Source organism: Phymastichus coffea, unplaced genomic scaffold (assembly GCF_024137745.1).
Source record: "Phymastichus coffea isolate CEN01 unplaced genomic scaffold, Cenicafe_Pcof_1.1 PCOF00012, whole genome shotgun sequence".
NCBI lineage: Eukaryota > Metazoa > Arthropoda > Insecta > Hymenoptera > Eulophidae > Phymastichus > Phymastichus coffea.
The window spans coordinates 1405632-1428927 of NW_026706823.1; the positions used below are offsets into that span (position 1 = coordinate 1405632).

At 36.4% G+C, this 23296-nt stretch overlaps 1 protein-coding gene across 1 annotated transcript in view; it reads right to left on the reverse strand.

The window, feature by feature from the left end:
- The window catches only part of LOC131672542 (major facilitator superfamily domain-containing protein 6), a 671294-nt gene that overhangs the window by 222743 nt on the left and 425255 nt on the right, over positions 1–23296 (reverse strand). The gene's annotated exons all lie outside the window — the stretch shown is intronic.

Sequence of the window (23296 nt, forward strand, 5' to 3'; positions counted from 1 at the left end):
GCATTCTCTTGAATTGAAAGTGCCCTAATCTAGGTACTGCAAACGCTGATATCGGACGCGATTCTTCCTTTAGGGGAATTTGATGGTACGCACTGCTCAAGTCCAGAGTAGATATGAACTTTGCATCTACCTTTTGGTAATTCACGCAAAACCTATATTTTACATCAGCCTTCTTTACCATTACTATTGGACTTGACCATCCGCTGGTCGCTGGTTCAATTACATCTTTTTCCAGCATATCTTTGACCAGCGCGTACATTTCCTCTCGCACTCCATCAGAGACTGGGTAGTATTTCTGTTTGATGGGTCGAGCATTTCCAACGTCTATTTCGTGCTCAACCCCCACGGCACAGCCTAAAGCCTGACCTCCGTCAGGAATCAATCCATTAATGACGTCTATTTCCACTAGCTGTGTTTCCGTGGCCTCCCACAGTCCTACCGGTGCGAGAAATGCCGTACCATCAATTCCAGCCACTTCCATTGGTACTTTCACTTGGGCGTCCTTAAGCCATTACTCATCCTCGTCGGGATCCAAAACTGCGCGGAACTCTCTTATAAAGTTCGCGCCTACGTAGCAGTCGTCCGTGAGCAGTGGCGTAATGGCGACTCTGATTTCCTTCGTGATTCCTCCTACTTTAAAGGGGAACATCACGTGACCAATTATAGGGCATGGGCGCCCATCAGCGAGCCTTGCATCGCCCGCTTTAGTCACATTCAATCCGAGTCCCATCTCTGATGCCAATCTTAGACCTAATTGACCCATGACCGTGGATGAGGCGCCGGTATCATAGAGTGCTCTAATTTTAAAGTCACCTATGTCTACCCGCAACCACCACCTGGTCTCATCCTCAGGGTCATATCCACGAGTCGCATCTTTGCCTCCCATCGTCGTGCTTTTCAGCGGCTTTTTCCCATCCGCTGCTGCGACGACGGTGGGCTTGCTTCTACTCGTGGATCCTATCGGCAGAGGAGCTTTTTGTGTGGAGAGGCTCTCCCTGGAGTCTTCTCCCTCCTCCACAATTTGTATGTAGCCATCTGGTCCCTCCAAGATGACCACTCCTTTATTCTGCCGAGGGCTGGCATCGGGTTCGATCGCCTTTCTACTCCAACATACCACTAGGCCCCGGGCTCTCTTGATACCCTTCCAGGACCTGTTTGGATCCCTGGGTCGTCGACATCTTGCTGTTTCCCATCGGCGACCCGCAGCGAGAGGTCGAATCTACTGGAGGCGCGAAGAGGACCTCTTCTCATCGCTCTCCTTGCCGTTTCCCTTGTTGTAATTTGGCAGAATTTACGACTAAATCCCAGTTTGCCACAAGCGGAACACTGGAGAGGCTTGGTGAAGTCGATCTTCCTTCTCGCCGCTCGCCAGGAGACCTGGGAGAAGGAGAATTTTTCCTTCCCCCACGCCATCGGCTCTTACGCTGTTCTGGAGGGCTACCTTGCTTCTCATTGGCCAACTTGCACAACATCCGCTCGATACCCTCCAGACGATCTTCCATCTTCTTATCAGAAGTGGAAGCTTGCGTAGCCGATACCGATGTTTGTTCGGTAGGCCTCCTGGAAGGGTTCTCCACGCCCTGTCCCCGCTGCGGATCTCCTTCCTTCTTCGCACGCGCCTTCCCTTCGCTGGCCATCGCAGCGGTTTGGGATTTATTACCAGCCGTTCTTTTGCTCGGCTGGTAGGCCTGCTGAGGAAAGATCGTCGAGTTGGGGTCGGCGAACACACGTGGACGACGACCGTAAGATAAGGTGTTCTGTACCTCAGTCGCCCTCCTGTTGAATTCGCGTATCGACTTCATCTCGCTCCAATGCAGCTGAATTTGGATGTTTGGAAGAAGGTTTGCATGGAGTAGGTCTAATAACCTCTCCAAGGGCATTGATGGTTCCAGTCTATTGACGAGAGCCACCAGGTTAGACACGTAGTCTCGCACTAGTTCGTCCTCACCCTGGAACCGGTTCTGGGCTTCCTGCAACAGCCTTTGTTGCTATTGCGTACTAGTTCCGAACCAATCCCGGGCGTCAGCGACGAACTCTGCGTAACTGAGCCACTGGTACTTGTTATTATCGTACCAGGTCCTCGCGTTACCTTCGAGAATCTCTGATACGGAACAAAACACTTCGTCATCAGTTAGCCCTGCGCCCACGCGCAGATCTTCCAACCTTGACAGAAACGTATCTACGCTCTGTGCCCTACTGCCCGCAAACCTCAATTTTCATCCGCGGACAATGTTTCCAACATCTCGGGTTGTGGAGAGCCCTGAGGATAGTTGAGGACCGGTGCTAGATGATCCGCTTCGACTCCTCTGTCGAACAGGTGCGGATCTACCATATTCTTCCGGATCCTCTTCACCTCCTCTTCTACGGAGGGCTTCCGGTGGGGTGACGTCCTTTCTTCTGGGTAGTGGTCTTAGAGGAGCCGGTGTGCTTCCCGGAATCCCAGAATCGTAGTGACAGGTGAATGTGTCCTGAAAGTCCACATTACGTCCGGAGCGCGGTTGAACCGAGTCGCGCTGAGAAGAACGGCTAGCATTGCCCATGTCATGCATTGCGTCTTCCAGCTCTCGTATTCGTAGGCGCATGTCCTGTGCCTCGTGCTCCGCACATACCTGTATTCCCTGCAGGGTCTGAAGGGTTTCTAGGATTCGACCTACCAGCTTGCGGTTACGGTCAACTCCCTCCTTCAGGTACTCTATTTCCCGGAAGGCTTCACTCAAGGATAATTCTTCCTGAGGTTCCTTCCGGGTGCAGGATTCCTGCGACCTGAGATTCGGATTGCTCCGTCTCCTCTCCCCCTCCTCCTGCTCCTGGTTGCGTAGGGCCTTCTGGATGAGCTCATCCTCTTCTTGGCGGCTGGCTTCACCCTCAGAGTCTTCATCCGGGCAGGCGAATGTCCTTGACATATCTGTCAAGGATATTCCCCCCCTATTGATGATCCTCAAGGGATGGTCGCTGTTCTCGTCTACGCTATGGGTTTCCAACTCGTCTCAGACTGTGTCGAGCCACGCTTGTCGGGTGCGCCTCCTGCGCCCTGCCACCTCTTTACTGTGCGTGGTCTCCTCGAAATCTGTGACGGTGTACTCTCCTAGCAACCATCTCCCAAGCCTAGCCGCTTGCTGGATGACACTTCCATCCTTGCGCAGCTCTAAATCCGCCAAGTAGCGTTCGTGCTGTGCGGAGGTCAGCTCTAATGCCCAATTGTCGATCTGAGCTGACAACAAAGCAATCTTGCCTCCGCACGGGTGTAGAATGCGGTCGAGGTTTGAAACTATCGGCCTAATCGACCAGTACCGCTTTCTATTACCCAAGGTATGAGCGGGGTATACACTATTTAGTGTAACTACCCTTAATGCCTCCTTTTTATAAGGCACAAACTCGCGAGATTATGAGCGTGCGCAGTCTCCGCAAACTATCTATAAATATTATAAATATATCCTACCTAAGGTCGGAGCTTGCTGTTTGCTTGCTCCGCCTGGCTAATATTTTTGGATCGCACGCTTGGGTCGCGCTCTCTGCTTTTATCGTCGATCAGGTGCTTCCAACCCCCCTTTATCCACGAAACTATGTCTCAAATGGGTTAACACCTGATTACTCCGAACGACCTGAAATCACTTCGGCCTACTTATAATTATCGCTTTCGGCCCTTTTTACAATCAACTTAACAATTTTAATCAAAAGTTTCGAAGTGGTTTCGTTTTTTTCCCCGGCAGCGGGCGTACCACTCACGATCTCGCGCTACCACCCGCTCAAACCTTCCTAAGCGCTCGCGCAATCGTCTCTCTCTCTCTCGTGCGTCGATTACCTTCGACGCACAATCCTATTCGCACGAAACGGGTCTTAATACAAGTTGGACGCCATGTAACGGGGGAGATAAATCTGAAAATGGGAAATTTATTTAAGAACAAACTCCCACGTTGCAGAGCAAACCGCCGCTCCGTTAAACACTTATGATAATACGTGTATTCGCCTTAATGTCAGATGATTTATCCTAGTTGTCTTCTATCGATCGGAGTTGAACTCATCTTAAGTCACGTGTCTTGTTGCACTTGATAAGTTTTAAGTGTGAGCGACTTTACTCCTAATCTTCTTAATCCCCTAGATGTAATTGGATTAAAACCTAAGCCTGTTTCAAATACTTAAGCTACCAGGAAAATCAAATGACGAAAACGGCGAATTAATTTAACAGACTTTAATTAATAAAAAATCACTACAGTCTTTGTTGGGCCGAAAGACTGACGTACGCGAATAGGATTTTACAATTTAATTAAGTTCGGTGAGAAAGAGAGAGAGAGAGAGAGTAGATTTGAATTCTACCGCGAACTAACGCACGACGCGAATATGAAAAAAACAACGCTATCACGAATAGACAAAATACCGAATGTATTTGGTTTCGCTTAATATGACGGAAGGTGCACCTACCATGCGGTGCAATTACGGTGATCAGGCGTAATTGTTTTTGTAAAATTATCAACTGCCGCTGCGCCTCGATTAATTAGCTGCACTGCCTCAATTCGCCTTTATATGCTGCAAATCTGCTGCTTCTGCACCGCTGCTTGCTGCTGCAATACTATTGTTGCACCCACGCACGTATTTGTTCAGAAAACTAATTATTTTTTCGAATTAAAGTGCAAAACACAAATCGGCGGTAAACTCGCGTAAACAGCTGAGGCGTAACTGCTTATTCAAAAGATCGCGCGCCCCCTCTCTCTCTCAATAGTTCAAACTAACGCGCGAGAAGCAGAATCGCGAACGGTTCGATTAATTAAATCGACTACCATTGCAGGATATATTTATACATTGTTTACTTTCCTAGTTTCCAAGTCACAGTTATTACATCCATAACTTCCATTATATTGTTGTATGTTTAAAAACTTAGCTTTTTCTTGTAAATCGCAAGTACTCTCTAGTACAAGTGTGGGTATATAAGTCCTTAAAAAAGACAGAAAAATAATTCTTTTTTATTTTTCATCAAAATGAAAAAAAATAGATAAATAAAAAGCTTGATACACTTTTCCAGACGTCCTTCAAGTTTTTTAAACCACCAGAAAAGAATTATTTTAGAAAGTACCTGAAAATAGCCATTTGTTTGTATTGTGACCTCCTCGTTCGAGATAAATCGTTGTCCGTGAAGCCACATTTTTAGGTTTGTTGAATAAATAAAAGTCACTAGGGGCCAAATATGGTGAATTCGGTAGATGATCTACTAATTCAAACTTCAATTCCTTAATTTTAGCCATTGAAACTAAGCAAGTGTTCACTCATGCATTATCTTGCTCAAACAGAATTCTTTTTTTATACAAATGAGGACGTTTTTCCTTTATTTTCTCGCTTAACCGGTCCAATAACGACGTATAATACTCTCCGGTAATTGTTTGTCCTTTTTATAAATAGTCAACGAAGATAATACGACAAAAAACAGTGGCCATACCCTTGCCGACCGATTTCACTATCTTCGCCTTCTTTAGAGTTAGTTCACCTTTCACAATCCACTATTTTGACTGTTCCTTCGTCTCAGGAGTGTAATGGTATATCCACGTTTTATCTACAGTTATGAATCGACGCAGAAAGTCGTCCGGATTACGGTGGATACGCACCAAGAGGGCCTCAGCGGCCACCACTCGACTGCGTCTGTTTTCGACTGAAAGCAAACGCGGCACCCATCGTACCGAAATTTTTTTCATGTCCAATTTCTCATGCAAAATCGATATGACTGTACCTTTTGAAACCCCTGTGACCGCACCTATTTGGCGCAATTTTATTTTTCGGTCACTTAACACCATGTCGTGGATTTTATTGATCATTTCCGAAGTGCTCACGTCTGCAGGACGGTCTGAACGATGTTCATCTGTAGTTGGTGTACGGACACGTATAAATTCATCTACCCAATGATAAACAGTTATAAATACAGGGGCAGATATATCATGAACTGCATCTAACTCAGCTTTGATTTCTTTTGATGTAAGGCTTTTTAAATAGAAATGTTTTATCACCGCTCGGAACTCACTTTTTTTCATTGTTACGAGTAACAAGAAACAAAAGTTATTCACTTTGATCGATGATAAAAACGGAACTATTCGATGGATCTGGTTGAAAGCTTGGCAGCACTCTATTTAATAGTAGTATTTGCTTGCTGGTGCAACATAAGTTAGGATGATTTGTGTGCCATCTCTTGGATTTTCTAAGGACTTATCGATTGACCCTCGTATCCTTCCGTGAATTTTTACTAGGTCGGTGCAAACCGTCTATTGTGAAATATTTTTTCCTGTATAGCTTGAGGTCATTTTCGATATACATTACGATTATACACAGGTAAAAATTAATTTGACGGCGCTTTTTAATACCAAACCATAAGCTAGACAGAATACAATTTCCTTTTTCAATTTGCAAAAGACCCGGTAGTTCATTTATTATTAAATAAAATGACTATATGCTATATTTTGAGGAATTAAAAATGGGCACTCTATCCGAATTCAATGTGAAACTAATATTATTCGGATTCTCTGTGTATTCTCGTGCTAAATATTGATAATTTGCTCCGTCATATGTATCTTCATAATTGTTCATATTTTTTTTATCCATGTGATTTGTCAAAAAACAAAACTAATTGCGTTGTTAACAGGATTTACAAAAAAATTCTATTTTTGAATTTTTGAAACAGTTGTTGCAATCGTTTTTTACTAGTTCTAAATATCTTTCGGAATAGAAATGTTTTACTATGGGGCATAACATTTTCCCAAAAATCTTTTTTAATTTGTAAAGCGTTTTGATACAATGATTTGATTGGATACAATGCAGATCTATAATCTCAAGAATACCTTGTGACTAGAGCAAACGTTGCGCCTGTTCTCGTCGGAATTTTTCCTAATTCCCCCTCTCTCTCGGCAGGGCATGGTGACCAGCATTGGGCACATTTAAGAATGCGCCTAATGCATGGTCTTTGTTTCAGCCGACGAAGATTGCCGAGCGAGGCCGAGCAGGCCCGAAGCTGTTACGTTGATGACAGTATAGAGGTGTTAGAAAGAGATAGTTGGGGGCGTGCGTGCCCTACGCAAGATTAGGCAGGCGCGCGTCGCGAACCAATTAGCGCATTAGTCGCGCGCTGCTAATAAGTAGGTTAAGTAGGGAGAAAAAAAGAACGACGAAGAAGCTGTAGATCGTGGAAGAGAAAAATGAGCGATACAGACGGTAGTGAGACGAGCAGGGAGTAAGACGGTAGATGACCAGCGGTAAAAAGTCAAAGTGCAGTTGAAAATAGAGGGGCCTGCCGAACGCACACACCGCCAAGGGCCGAAGAGAACCGACAGAACAGAGGACGACTTGTTCCGGCATCTGCTCGAGACGCTACTTGGAGGAGCCGGCAGGATTTGCCTAGTGACGACCAGCAACATCATGCGCAGGGCGCAGCCAGCCCTCCCGTTTCAGCATCAAAGGTCAAGTCACGCAAGTTAATCTTTCTCTCTCTCTCTCTCTCTCTCTCTCTCTCTCTCTCTCTCTCTCTCTCTCTCTCTCTCTCTTCAACGATGGCACTGTGCGTAATTTTCAATATTAGTTAGATAGCAAGGCGTGCACACGCCGGCTACCTGCCCTAATTACGGTCGGCGTCTTAAATCGCTCAAAGAGAAATCGTCCAGGCGATCCCTCGCCGGGCGACTTTCTTTTTTAGCTAAGTAGCCTAAGTCGGTTTGTCGTCAAGGCGGTCATCTGCCTTAGCATCGACACCGCTAAACCTAACCTAGGATTCGCTTCCACGCTCGCGCAACAAGTGTTTCTCCGCCTACGACGAAGCTCTTCGCCGACCCGTTACCTAGTCGATCTCTGCCAGCAACAGCCCGATCCACCCTCTCGTCGCCGGATCATCGCCGTAGGCGAGCACCGACACCGAGTGTCCAGAAGCTGCGGCTAGCGTATACGCGATTGCGCCTAGACTGAGCGCCGTGAGTATTCCCCTTTGTGTACACCGTCGTCCGTCGTGTCCGCACCCTCGCAGAGGCACACGACGGGACTTCGGCTCGACCTCGGTAATACCCCTTTGTTCTGTTTAGTGATAATATACGACAAATTCTACCCGATCTCCCTCGCGTTATTCTTTCGACTCCCGCTCCCTGAATGACATCTAGCCGTGCAGCAGAGCGGATGTAAAGTTGGAGCCGGCAGGTGTTCCGACGTTATAACGGTCTCCGTCTCTCGAAATACAATGTAATAAGCCCGTTATAAAGTGTAAATTGATTTTGATTTGATTTAATTAGATTTGTTTAAATGAGAATGTGTGTTTCGTGTATAATTCCCTAACCACCTTCATTTCTTTGCCTTCTCCCCCTTTCCGCCTCAATTACTATGAGCGAGTGCGCCTCACTTGCCCACCTTAAAAAAAATGGTTAACGAACGAGCTTTCGTTATAACCTGACATTAAATTTAATCCTATATTTTAAATCTAGTTATAAGAGAAAATATTAACAGAGTACTCTCTACAATCGGTATAGGTGCTGAATATAGTGGACCGTCACCATTATGAATTAATTCTTTGTTGTTATTATCAGATTCAATATCTGAATAATCCATAGAAAAACTATACGCAGATATACTGTCAGATGCAATTCCACTTTCTTCGCTAAACTCTTGGTATTCTCGATTGAATGCTGAGAAATTATATGATATTTTTATAAATATACTTTACATAATGATAAACAAAACCTCAACATATCTATTGCACGATTATCTAATATATATAAGTTACGACTATGAGCTTGCCAAGTTCTATGCTTGTGCGTTAGGTTACATGTTCATATGGGTGACCTGATCTGATTAATTCCAATGATAATCAGTAAACTTAGTTCAAATAAAAATAATTATACCCATCTGTTTATCTTCTGAAAGAATCTTGTTTTACTGATGATTATTAATATATACTATATATTAATAACGCCTAACGTTTAATTATTACGGTCCAATTCAAAATCATTTGAACTGACTTTTTAAGAAAAATTATCATGGATATTTTCAATACTTTCAATGCTTTTGTCAGAGTCCGTCTCCGAGTTCTCTTTAAAAATTATTAATGTTGTATAGGCTAAACTCTTCTTAAACAAATAAGTTTATCAATTATAAATTTTAACTAAAATATATTTAATCAATTAAAAACAATGTAGTCTATACTAGACGGGACTACTGTATTTTAATACATGGAAATCGCTTGTAAACAGCGATTACATTTTTAATATTAGAGCGTGTTAACTTTTTGCACAAAATTTAACTGTGAATTATCATACAATTCATTCTTTTAGAGCACGTTAAAGATCTGCTAAATCTTCATTGATCAAAAAGAAAAAATAAAGGGCTTATTATTGTAACCAATTGTAAGTGCATCGTTTATAACGCGATGAATTTACAATAATAGTACATTCCTGATACTTACAGTATAGTAGTTCTTAAACAATTATCTGAACTGTCATCCTCACTTTTCAAATCGCTTTTCTTGAAACGCTGGAAGAGACAGTATTGTGATGCCTGTGAATAACTTGTGAACTTACGAAATTCTTCCATCACGTCAAATTAAAGAAACTTAAAAATTATTGTAAATAAATTAAAAAATTATAACTTATCATATTAAAGAAATTTAGTTGATTACGATTATTGTAAACAAATGTAATAAATACCTCTATAAGAAGAATATAATAAGTACCCACGTATTCTGCATGCCGAATAAAGTAATTTCAACATGATATAATAATCAGGTTATCTCTTTATTTATAAAAATCCAATTAGATATATCAAACGAAAATTTGACTGTTTATAATTTCATTTCGAACTGTCGATTGACATGTTAGTACCATAATTGTTAAATCTTTATCATCGTCTTGCTAGTAGGTAGTCTTACGAGTTATTCAGAAGTGTCGGACGTGGTGGCGTACGATTGCGAGGACGAAGTGCTGGCGCGCACTAGCCTGCCCCTCTAACGCGGTAATCCGATCGCGGAAGCTACAGGGGAGAGGTAGGATATAAGGTACACTCAAAGAAGAAAGCTGATTATTAAGGAAAGTCTATTTATTCATTACTAAGCTATCTGCCCATAGTCAAGCTATTGTGATTTTCCCATTATGTCAATGCCTATTATCCCAAGTCGGCCTTTTAAGATCAAGCTATTATTCTCGTCTAATTGTTATGCTTTTATATTACTTATCGACCCAAGGTCAAGCTATGCTACATTTTTACATTGTTGCTATGCTTTCATACTAAACTATGCGCCAAGGTCAAGCTACGCAATATTCTTATCTATTGCTATTGTCCTAATCTATTAGTCTGCCCAATGCCAATTTACTCTATTTTTACGATTTCTAGAAGACGCGGGTCAACTTGAGTATCCACGCTGACGCTATCTCCATTTGCAGCACACGAGTCCTTCCCTATTAAGCACACTACAACGCGATCGCAGCCCGCACTTGCGATAGACACAGGTCAGGTTGGTTGGTTGGTCAGAAAATAATTGGAAACAAAGGCGACCGTATTCATGCACCGTAAGTCAGTCGTAAGTCGATCGAAACGAGTCGCGGATCCGCGAGGCCTAAGCTATTTCGCGCACTTCCGTTCATGATTCAAATGTAAGATGTACTCACAGGTGCCGTAAAGGTGTCAGGTCCGGAGAGGCTCTAGTTTTTTCTCTCTCTCATTCTCTCTATGACCCTCACAAAGAACACTACGTTCGCTCTTATCCAGTAGTCGTCCGTTCTCGGCTGCGGCCTCCAGGGAAATAGGCCGCGACTAGCGCTTTTGCTTCCCTTCTTTTCGGACATGAACTTTTATCTTATTAGACGGAAGTGTCGTTAACCCGATCATTAATGCCGTCTATTTTGTTATTTATCCCGCGTAATTTTTCTACTGGCTAATTAATTTTCGTTGGTTTTATTCATTATTTTACCCCTATCTCTATTACTATTGAATGGTCGAGATTGCACGCGCCGATCGGTCTAGCATCGCTACCCATATCGTTATCGCATGTCCTTTGATCTCTCACGCCTATTAGTCCTACCGGTCGTTCTTACTTAGCATCGGTATCCCCTCTATCTATCTACTCTATTAGTCATGTCGCTCGCATTCATGCTTTCAATCGCGCCTACTTGCGCCCCTCCTTGGTAGATTCGCTTGCACTCATGTTCTCACTCCACCCGCTCTATCTGACTTATACTCGTTGCTGATCACGTCACAACATGGCCGCCGCTCGGCTCCTACGTCAACGTCGCATCCTCCGTGACTGCCTCTCAATGTTCGGAAGGTCGTTTATTGTGTACGTATATGTATGTGGGTCAGGCTGTCCTTCGGTGCATTGATTGGGTGGCAAACAGTATCAATATGCGTGCGATGCTTTTCTTCACGTAGTTAGCTACCAGAATCAGTTGATATCGGCTGCGATCTTCCTCGTCGTCTAGCTTTCTAGAGAAGCATCAGTCCGGGTTCCTGAGTGTGAGAATGTGCGTGCGGGGGTATAAGGGTGGTGCAAAATTAACGCAACACCGATCTCCAACTAAGAATGGGTGCAAATTCAAAGATCTATACCTCAGGTATTAATGTCATAAGAGAATCGATGTTTTTTCATTAAAGGTTAAAATCTCTATTTTAAGATGGTGGAATTCGATTTTCCATTTAACGCAACCCCAACTTACTTGACTTTGATATTCAAGGTCATTTTTAAAGTTCAAAAATCGTAAACTTTCGCATTTTGATGGTAATCTATCTGAATTTAATATATCAATAACAAGTGATGATGAATATTAAGACTATGAAAAAGAAAAAAGTGAGATTTAAAAATGTATCATACGCTAGTGACCAAAAAAGAGAAGTTGAGAAATATAAACGTCAGTATAAGGAACAGAGATGAGCCGAGAAGATAGACAGCGCGAGGTGATAAAGAAAAGGGAACATGAGGAAAGATAAACAGCTAAGAATAGAGAGCGTGAGGAGACAAAGAAACGTACAGGCGTGGAAAGACGGAATGCTAGGGAAATTCATAGATTGATTGAGCTTTATTAACTATGGGGTATAATTTCATAAGTTGTAGGAGAGAGAGAGAGAGAGAGAGCGAGGAAGCGTCGAAATATGTAGAGAAGAGAAGGTATTTAGAAAAACCGTAAAAGAATTTCTATTTATATTTCTATTTCAATTATAATAGAATTTTACAAAACATTGATTAAACTTGCAAATAAAACAAAAAACAATTGTCAGTATTATAATTTGATAGAATAACTTTTTGTTAACTTTTACTAAAATTTGCAAATAAAAAGTAAAAAATATACGATAATTTGTTTGGCTAAAATTTGTCCGAACCGCAGATTAATGTAATTAAAAATTATGTTTATTCAGTTCCTGATAAAACTTATCTATACTTTAAACGAACTTTAGTCAAGCTTATCATTAGAAATTGCAAAAAGATAATTTTTAATTACATTTCCCTGAAATTTGATCAAATTTTTCGTGTTGTTTTATAACTTATATTTTTTGTTATTCCGAAAAAATGCTATTATATTAGCTGTTAAAAATATATAGAAATAAATTTTTTTTAAATAAAATTTTCTATTTTTCAGTAATCGGAAACGGTAAAATGACACTTTTTACGTGATGTTTCAAACTTTTGTATAGATTTTGGTTTGGAAAAAATTTTTTTTTATTGTTGACAAATACTAGTAGTATCATTGGATTTAACTGATCAACATACGTGTAAATCATATTATAATAATAAATTTTTATACAATACATTAATCTTGTACGTCGCAAACTTATTTTTTTACGTAATGTGCGGCTTTCTCTGATAACTTTAGGCTTTAGATTTTTTTTTTAAATATTAATAAAAACCAATAGCATAACTGTATTCAGCGACTCAAAATATGTTAAAAATATGTTAAAATTGTGTTGGAATCAGGCTGGAGTTTCGATAGTTTACTTTGGAAAAAAGGCTCCCTGAAGCTGTATACGCAGCCAACTTCCGTACGCTCTACCGAGCAACTGTTTTCTATTCCTCTCATTCCATGTTTCCCGCTCTCAAGTGCAATTTGGCGCGAAGTCACAAGCTACTATTTTTCTCTGAAATTACATGAGCTGAGCTTACGAGTAAAATTCAGACATTTAGAAGGCATTTATTAATCATTTTCAGGTGGAATATTATTATTATTCATCTTAAAATTGAGGCTAAACTGATAGTGGTAATAATAATCAAAATTTGTATATGCATGTCATTTTATGATTTTTATTTACATGCATGGAATTATTTTAAATTGAAGAAATGGTGTTTTAACAATGTTTTAAATAAATTTACGGTGATTTATGGAAATGAACGTATAATTTTATGTACAAAAACCTCTTCCTGATATTAATTTTTTAATTACAAACATATAATTGTTATCCATTTTAACATATGGGTTAGGTCAATCGAAAGATATCTTTGTTTTTTTTTTATGTTATTCTAAGTATACTAATCGTAACTTATTTTTAATAGACATATGTATAGAATATTTTTTGTTCATAAAAATTATACATATTTTGTGTAATATTATAATATTGACATATTTGACACGTAAATCTCGGCTAAATAATTAATTATATTTTTTGTTGTGTTTTTATCAAATTCTACATTATAGTATCGTGTATAATTTGCAGTAATATTGTGTGGGCAAATTAATTCAATCAATTAATTATTTTTTAATTACTGCAAATAAAATGGTGATTGAGTAACATTTAGACAATTAAAAACTCATAACTGGCACGGAAAGATTTCTTTGTAAGTATATAGAACTCAACTCAATTTTTAGACGAAACGTAAAAAGCTTCTTGTTTATTTTACAAAAAAAAAAAAATTAAACGAGCAAGAATTTCTAAAATGCTATCAATTTATTGTAGTTTTATTCAATTTAGTTTATTTACCAAAACGCAACAGGCTAGGTTGTCTGTACCTCATTTTTTAGACTAAACTAGACCATTTATATTGTTTGTAAAATAATATCAATTATTGTTACTGATAAATTAACAAATACATGGGTGCAAGATTTTTTTATAATAATTTTTTAAAGACTGTTTTACTTCTTCGAATTAATATCGTTGATCAATTCTGTAATCACGATTGTACTTCCATACTACGATAATTAGTCTTAATTAAATAATTATATTTAACAATAATAAGATTTTTAGACAAAAAACAAAGAAGTGCTCAGACAATTAAATTATCAGGATTGATTTAGTTGTTTGCTCGACAATGTAGCATCAAGGGTTGCGGCATCGACCTGCGGCATGAATGCCGAAGGCGCGGTAAACGCGAAACATATACAACGGCTTTGTACATCAATTAATTATTTTGCGTATTAAGTGAAATATTTTTCGATAGTCTTCAAAAAAAATTATGAAAACATTTAGCTAAGTACTTATTTGGTTTCTCAAAAACAATAATATGGGCAAATTTATAATTAAACTAGTTATGAATGGCGATCAAATATATATATATATATATATATATATATATTTATATCACTTACATAGTTTGCTTGCTAAGTATAAGAAGCCGATTCGCTATCAGTTTTCGTTATTGAATCAATGTTGATCATTAATAATGTGAAAAATCACAAAAACGAAGTGATTTTTCACATTCTTAGAGATCAACATTTATTATCACATATTATATAAAAATCACAAAAGCAAAATGATTTTCCACGTTTTGCAAAGATTTCTTTTTACAAAGTATCATCTTTTTAAACTTTAATACCTATTCGTATATAATTGCTTCTTGATATCATGCCAGGTTAGGATGTAGTTTTTTTTTACTTTAGCTACGTTTGGATATATGAGCAATTCCACAAGAATGCGTCCATAATTTGGCACAGTTTTCACGAATTTTCATATTAGGGGCACGCGTCTATGAAAGTCATTATTATAAAAAGTGTGCCCACATTTTTGGAAGATACCTATTTTTTTTATTCGGTCCTGAAGTTTTAAAAGTTATGACATTTTTTGCGATTTAGCGATAATCAAATTAAATAATATCTCAGTTTATAATAAAGATATTTTGGCTTGTAAAGGCTCATTTTGAATAACAAAGTATGCCCTATATTTTGATGAAAAAAAATATTGTACACTCACTTGTAAACAAATTAGAGCATTTAATGTAAAATTTCTTTCGGATTTTTCGCTATTTTATTTGTTTACAAGAGTATAATTATCGTTTCAAATGAGCCAACCACCTTAAAGTTACACAATAGGATAGACATTTACTTAGAAATTAATAAGCATTTTGATTTTTATAAAAATATCATATATAACTGGAGCTATTGACTTTTAAACAATCACCGCACTGATTCGACAGTTAAATATATTCGTCAATTTGGAAAATAGTATTATCACAAAAAATAGTTGGTGTATTTTTTATCAAAACTATTTCTTGAAACAATCTATTTAGCCAAAATGATTCTTTAGCAGCCTCACTCAGTGCTATATATTCAGCTTCTATAGTTGAAAGAGAAACGCTTCGTTCTGCTCCACCAGAATACATTGATACCATTCCATTTACATATCGTCTATTAATCACTTGCATAATCAGCATTGCAAAAAATATTCAATCTTCCAGTTTTAAATTCATTCTTATACAAAATTCCCTGACTCAAAGTTCCATTTAAATACTTGGAAATACGCAAAATTAAATGCCAATGTCTCTCGCGAGGATTTTCCAAAAATTGAGATGTATAATTTACGGCTAATGCAATATCTGGTCGAGAAACAACCGCTAACTACATGAAACATCCTACTGCTTCACGATATGAACCTTTCAATTCTTGCGTCACTTCAGCTTCGCCAGGCTGTACATAACTATCAATAACTATCATAACTATCAATAGGTGTATGAACAATGTTTGTCTCATTTATTTGAAATCTTATTAAAGTTTCTATGCATATCTTTGTTGATTAATCAAAATCGAACCATCATCAAATCGCTGTATATGTAAACTAAGAAATTAGCCAACTGGCTCTGTTGTAATTTTAAACAAATTTTTCAATTTCTTTAAAAAATCATTGATGATATCTTTATCAGATGCAACAATTAAACCGTCATCAACATAAATTGCAACTAATATCTTACAATCATTTTTAATACTATGAAATAAACATTGATCAACTGTACTCTTATTCAAATCAAGTTTAAATAGTTCATTTTTTAAACACTCATTCCAACATCTTGGCGACTGCTTCATACAAACTCTTTTTTAACTTGCATACAAGATTGGATGCAGATATTGCGAAAACAAATATTAGATAATGGTTTAATTTCAGATTATAATTATTATATGAGCTGTGAAGAAATAGCGCTTGTTGGAAAATATACAAGAAAAAGTCAGCACCCAATTAGAGAACATAGAATATTAATTAATAAGGAAACAGGGAATATTGATGAACCTTCACTTTATCCAGATAATTTTGAATATCCATTGTTTACAGAACAGTATAGAATATTACGTGAGTATGCACAGGATGTGTCAGAGCTTGAAATCGAAGGCTCTGTTATTAATGCATTCGGAACTGTTTGTGAAAAAGAGTGGGTTGATACCATTTTCATTCCCACTGACCAGACCCGCTTGATTTTGAATACATATGATCCTATCCGAGAAGCATATTTGATTCCTGGATCTGAATGGTTTATGTTTCATATAAATCATGAATTCAAAGGTAAAATATTGTTACCATATTGTTCTGCCAGTCATTGGTGTTTATTTATTATAAATGTCGACGATAAAACGCAACAGCATATTGATCCTCTCGTAATGGAAGGTAATGTGATGTCGACGCGTTCTAAAACATGTGTAAATAATTTTAAAAAGTATTTACATAATCCATTAAATAAGTCAATAACTAATTTGAAATTGATTAATTGGAAATACAAGAGATCGAAAATAAAAAGAGTGTTACAATCAGATTCCTTTAACTGCGGTGTATTTGTTATGAGCTACATGAATAACATAGGAAAAGAAAATGCATTCGATATTCACTTTGAACCTATGGAGTACAGAAGGGAAATAGCACAAATACTAATATATAAAGCAGATAATTTGAAAAACACTTGCGTGAGTTGCACCAGCAGGAATAAAGACAGACTACAAGATTATTGTTTCATTTGTAATAGAATGATTCATAGAACAAGGTGTTACCATAGAATTTCGCAAGAATTTAACAAATATATTATTTGTCCGTTTTGTGATAGGATAAGAAAAATTGAACAGGCAAAAAATGAAAATGCAGAGAAAGAAAAACCGTATAAAATGAACATAAAAAAGAGCAATCAAATGGAACAACAAATAAGAAAAAGAGCGTCTACATCTCCTACTAAAAGAAACATTAAAAAACCAAAGTAAAATTAAATTTTTTTTTAATTTATTCAATCAACGAGATTTTTACATCCTAAAATAACAAATTTATGTATAATTATGATAACGACAAAACGAACATATAAATAATCAAATAATAGTACATAATGAAAGTTAACAAAAATTAGTAAAACATAAAATAATCATACTATACATACATCAAGAGAGAAATAAAATTCAATAAAAAATAAGAAAAAGAGCAACTATATCTCCTACTAAAAGAAACATTAAAAACAGAAGTAAAATATAAATAAACAAATAATAGTACATAATAAAAGTTAACAAAAATTAGTAAAACATAAAAAAATCATACTATACATACATCAAGAGAGAAATAAAATTCAATAACAAATAAGAAAAAGAGCAACTATGTCTCCTACTAAAAGAAACATTAAAAACAGAAGTAAAATATAAATAAACAAATAATAGTACATAATAAAAGTTAACAAAAATTAGTAAATCCTAAAAAAATAATACTATACAACCATCAAGAGAGAAATAAAATTCAATAACAAATAAGAAAAAGAGCAACTATATCTCCTACTAAAAGAAACATTAAAAACAGAAGTAAAATATAAATAAACAAATAATAGTACATAATAAAAGTTAACAAAAATTAGTAAATCATAAAAAAATCATACTATACATACATCAATAGAGAAATAAAATTTAATTTTAAACAAAACAACTAATTTAGCTTAGAATTACTAAAAATATTATTAATAAGAACACTCAGTAACGTATGGATGAAATACGTGTCAAATAATAATAAAAAAATGTAGCAACACAAACGAAATCTATATCAGCAAATAATCAGAAAGAGCTTATGCTAATAAAATGGATATCGATAGAATATAAAAGGCCATTGATAAGAATACTATACATGAGTGATCGATAGGCGAAGATCTTATAAATAACTTAAAAAGCGACTTGGATGCCGAAAACAGTATATAAATAAAAAAAATAAATATGAATAAAATAAAAATAATTCACACTCCAAATACGATAAAATAAACGTACTAAATTTATCAACTATTTACTTTAAAAATAAATTATATAAACTAAAACTAATAACAAGACGTTATAATACTTGATATCTTATAAAAATTAAAATTATAATTCGGGGCTATTATGTGTTTGAGTCATGTATATTCATACTAGACTGTTACACTGCGAAAATATTGTTCCCTTCGATTTTATTATTAGGCCCATTCTCGCTTACGGCGAATGCCTCCAGACCTATATGTCATCGATTTTCATGAAACTTGGTAGGATGATTGTTTATATGAAGAACAATATTCGTACAAATTTTTAGGTCAATATATTAATTATTTAAAAAGTTATTAACAATTAAAAAATTTCAACGAATTTTTTTTTTCTATTCATATCTCGCTAACCGCAAAAGCTATCGACACGAATGTTTTTTTAAAATACGCACAAAACTACATACTTTTAAGATAATAATATAGAAAACCATTTTTTTTATTTTTTCAAATGTTATTAACTTTTGAATATAAAAAGTAAATTTTTTTCGATGACGGTAGTCTTGGATTTCAAAAATTCTTTTTCCATTGTATTCCTTGGCCCTTTTTCTATGAAAAACCGTTTTAACATTTTTGTAATCGGCACTTCCAGCCTCGTAATAAACAATAAACTAGTGACGGCGCCGACGCGCCGTTCGGACGGTCGCAGACGCTCGAGCGGCACACTAACCGATTGTAGCTTTCTTGTTGTATTTGTATTTTTTTTTTACTACAATTTGGTCTTTATTACCTCTATTTTATTATACTATTGTTAAACTAATATCAAATAAATTCAGCTTTTGTGTTAGTGATACAAATCTATAATAATTAAGGGCCCTAAGACGCGCCGGTTGGACAGCTTATTGGCGTCAGGCTTAAGCACCTGGCAATTAGCTGTGCCGCACTAATGACAGTTCTAATTTATGGCCTCATAGATAGTGTAGGTGAGAGTGACAATATTTATTATTAAGAAAATTTGTAGGTGTGAGGTAGGCTGGCCGAAAGATAAGTCTCTGAGGTTCGTCCTCCAAATTTAGTTTTCTCGTGAACGTTCACGTAGAAGGTTGTGTCTGCCATTCCAGTGAAGTTTTGTGCTTTCAAAATGGTAAGAACGAGCCCCATAAGCATTAAATATTGCAAAAATATTTTTGATAAACATGAAAAAGCCCGTAGAGGGAATTTCAAAAAATTGTCAGATGGGATCTATGCTGCCTTTTCTTCATTTTTGCAAAGTGGTGAATTTTTGTGTGAAAGTTGCCGAGTAGTATGTTATCGGATCATGAAAGAACGAAAAAATCTGATCAATAATAATCAGACTCCACGTTCGATAGAAGATTATGTGAGAAATATACAGCAAGAAAAGCAGAGCAAAATTGAATCAGAAATTATTAGATCTGTTTCTCCAGTAGGCCAGGAAGGTGAGCCGATGGAGATAGACTCGTGCGATTCGGAATCATTTCAAAATCCATTCATTGATACTAATGGCACTAGAGACGAAAATTTTAGTTTAAGTTTGTGTCAGCAACAAAATGAAGTGCTTGAAACAGTGAATAAATTGTGCAAACAATTGAACATAGATATTATAAGCACAGACGATAAGAAAAATTTTGAAGTTATACAGAAAAAGCTACATACTGTCACATTAAGTCTCAGTAAGTTATTCCTCAAAGACTCCAAAAAGGCCATTACAGATAATCAAAGTGATTTTGAAACAAAATTTACGCAGGATTCAAAATTAAAGTACCATAAAGCAAAAAATTATTCAGAAAAAATTAACATTTTGTTATTTGCATCTTCTACTTGGAATCTATCTGAAATGCAGAAAAAAATAGGTTGTACAATGTATGCTGCTCGTGAGTAAAAAAAAATTCGTGAAACTGAAACTATATTTTATCAGCCCGTGCAACGCAATAGATCATCAGCTCTAACAGATGTTCAAATCAAGATGGTAAAAGATTTTTTCTTCAATTTTGAAATAAGTAGAGAATGTCCTGGTATGAGGGATACCAAAACTGTAAAACTAGGACAGTCATCAGAAAAGCTCCAAAAACGTTTACTGCTACACAGTATGAAAGAAATTTTTGCTCTTTTTACTGAGGAATACGGTAAGTTTCTTGGATTTTCTACATTTTGTCGATATCGCCCTCCGCAATGTATTTTAGTAGACGAATCAAAACGTTTTCATAATGTTTGTGTTTGCATCAGTCATCAAAATATTAAACTGCTACTAGAACCTATACTTAAAATATGTAGAAAATTCAAATTGCAAGACCACATTCCTTTCAATTATCGACTAATTTTAGATGAAGCATTATGTTCAGAGACAACGGAAGCATGTCACTATGATGAATGTTTTGACTGTCCTGGTGTAAATAATATACTATGTAAGATCCTCAATGTACTTCAATCACATTCAATAGAGACACTTGAATTTAAGCAATGGGCTATTACTGACAATAGATGTCAATTAATTGATGTGCAGTATACAAAAAATGAATTCATTCAACATTTCCGACAAAAATTTATGAAAGAGTTTAGACTGCACAATTATATCGCTAAAAGTCAGGGTGACTTTGTAAGAAAAACAATAGAAAATTTGAGTGAAGATGAAATAGTTGTGATGTCAGACTTTGCAGAAAATTATGTTTGCACCCATCAAGATGAAGTCCAAGCTGCTCACTGGCGTTACACTCAAGTAACGGTACATCCATTTTTTATTTATAGAAAAGTAAATGGTAAGGTAGAGATGGAATCATTTGTGATAATTTTCGAAAACCTTCAACACAACGTACAAGCAGTGTCGTTGTTTCAAGAAAAACTTATTAATTATATCAAAAGTAAGAACTACAATGTACACAAAATTTGTTATGTGTCTGATGGAGCTGCGAGTCAGTACAAGAATCGATACAATTTTTTTCATTTAGCCCATCATCATCAAAAGTATTGTATCCATGCAGAGTGGCACTTTTTTGCAAGTTACCACGGAAAAAGTCCGTGTGATGGAGTAGGCGGAACTGTGAAAAGATTAGCCCGCCGAGCTAGTTTAAGAGGCTGTAGAATTGTACGAGTGGGTAGTGTCAGCATTATCGAATATGACTTTTGCGTATTGTACAAACGAAGAGCACGCAAAAATAACAGAAGAACTAAAACTAGATTTCGCAAAAGCTAAGACTATTAGTGGAACACAAATGTCTCATGCTTTTATTCTGCTTAATGAAAAACAGATAAAAATTACGAAAGTATCATATTCTAATGAATTTATTGTACAGAACGTGTTGTAGTTATTTAATTATAATTCCATTGTTATATCTATAATAAATGTGCAAATGTATTTATTCAAAATAAAACAAAAATTAAAGTGAATATTTTATTTAGAGCTTTCCCCATTTTCATTATTAATATAAAAGCTGAATTTGATATTAGTTTAACAATAGTATAATAAAATAGAGGTAATAAAGACCAAATTGTAGTAAAAAAAAAATACAAATACAACAAGAAAGCTACAATCGGTTAGTGTGCCGCTCGAGCGTCTGCGACCGTCCGAACGGCGCGTCGGCGCCGTCACTAGTTTATTGTTTATTACGAGGCTGGAAGTGCCGATTACAAAAATGTTAAAACGGTTTTTCATAGAAAAAGGGCCAAGGAATACAATGGAAAAAGAATTTTTGAAATCCAAGACTACCGTCATCGAAAAAAATTTACTTTTTATATTCAAAAGTTAATAACATTTGAAAAAATAAAAAAAATGGTTTTCTATATTATTATCTTAAAAGTATGTAGTTTTGTGCGTATTTTAAGAAAACATTCGTGTCGATAGCTTTTGCGGTTAGCGAGATATGAATAGAAAAAAAAAATCGTTGAAATTTTTTAATTGTTAATAACTTTTTAAATAATTAATATATTGACCTAAAAATTTGTACGGATATTGTTCTTCATATAAACAATCATCCTACCAAGTTTCATGAAAATCGATGACATATAGGTCTGGAGGCATTCGCCGTAAGCGAGAATGGGCCATTAATGTTAGTCTTCTCGAGTCAAGTAATGATCATATAATCATATAATTATTTATTAATTTAATAATTTATAATAATAATAATAAAGTAAATCAATTTAATAATAATAAAGTTAAAATCAAAGATGATATATAATAAGGTATCAAATTGAAAAAATCATAAATATATACAGGGTGAGTCATTTTAATTTCCCCAGTCTAATAACTTTTGAAACAAGCAAATTACGCAAAAATGTTTCAGACCAAAGTTGTAAGGGTTCAAGGGGGACATCTAGGGGTGACTTTTAAATTGACCTTGAGCTTGACCTTGACGGCTTTCTCAAGGTCAAGTCTATTTTTTTATTGGGAACCCCTATTTCTGACCTCGGAATCGGAAAGAGCGGGAAATTTTACATCCAGATAACATCTTTTAACATGGGTCAAAATAAACCCTTAAGGTCATGCTAAGGTCAAAACTATCCTGGAACAAGAATCGAACAATGTAAGCAAAATACGAAAAAATGACTCAGAAAAAAGTTGTAGGAGTTCAAGGGGGACGTCTAGGGGTGACTTTGAAATTGACCTTGAGCTTGACCTTGACGGCTTTCTCAAGGTCAAGTCTATTTTTTTATTGGGAACCCTTATTTCTGACCTCGGAATCGGAAAGAGCAGGAAATTTTACAGGATTTAAATTTTTTAAATTTTAAAATTTTTTAAATTTAATTTTTTTTAATTTTACGGGACTATTCTTGTTTCCGTTCCCTATCCTTTTTTATTTTTCACCGGACTGTATGATTATTATTAATAAATTTCAAATATTGGAAGTTGTTGCTAATAATTTGCTATTACAAGTCTATTAAATTAATGAAACTATTTCAGTATCAATCTGATGTTCT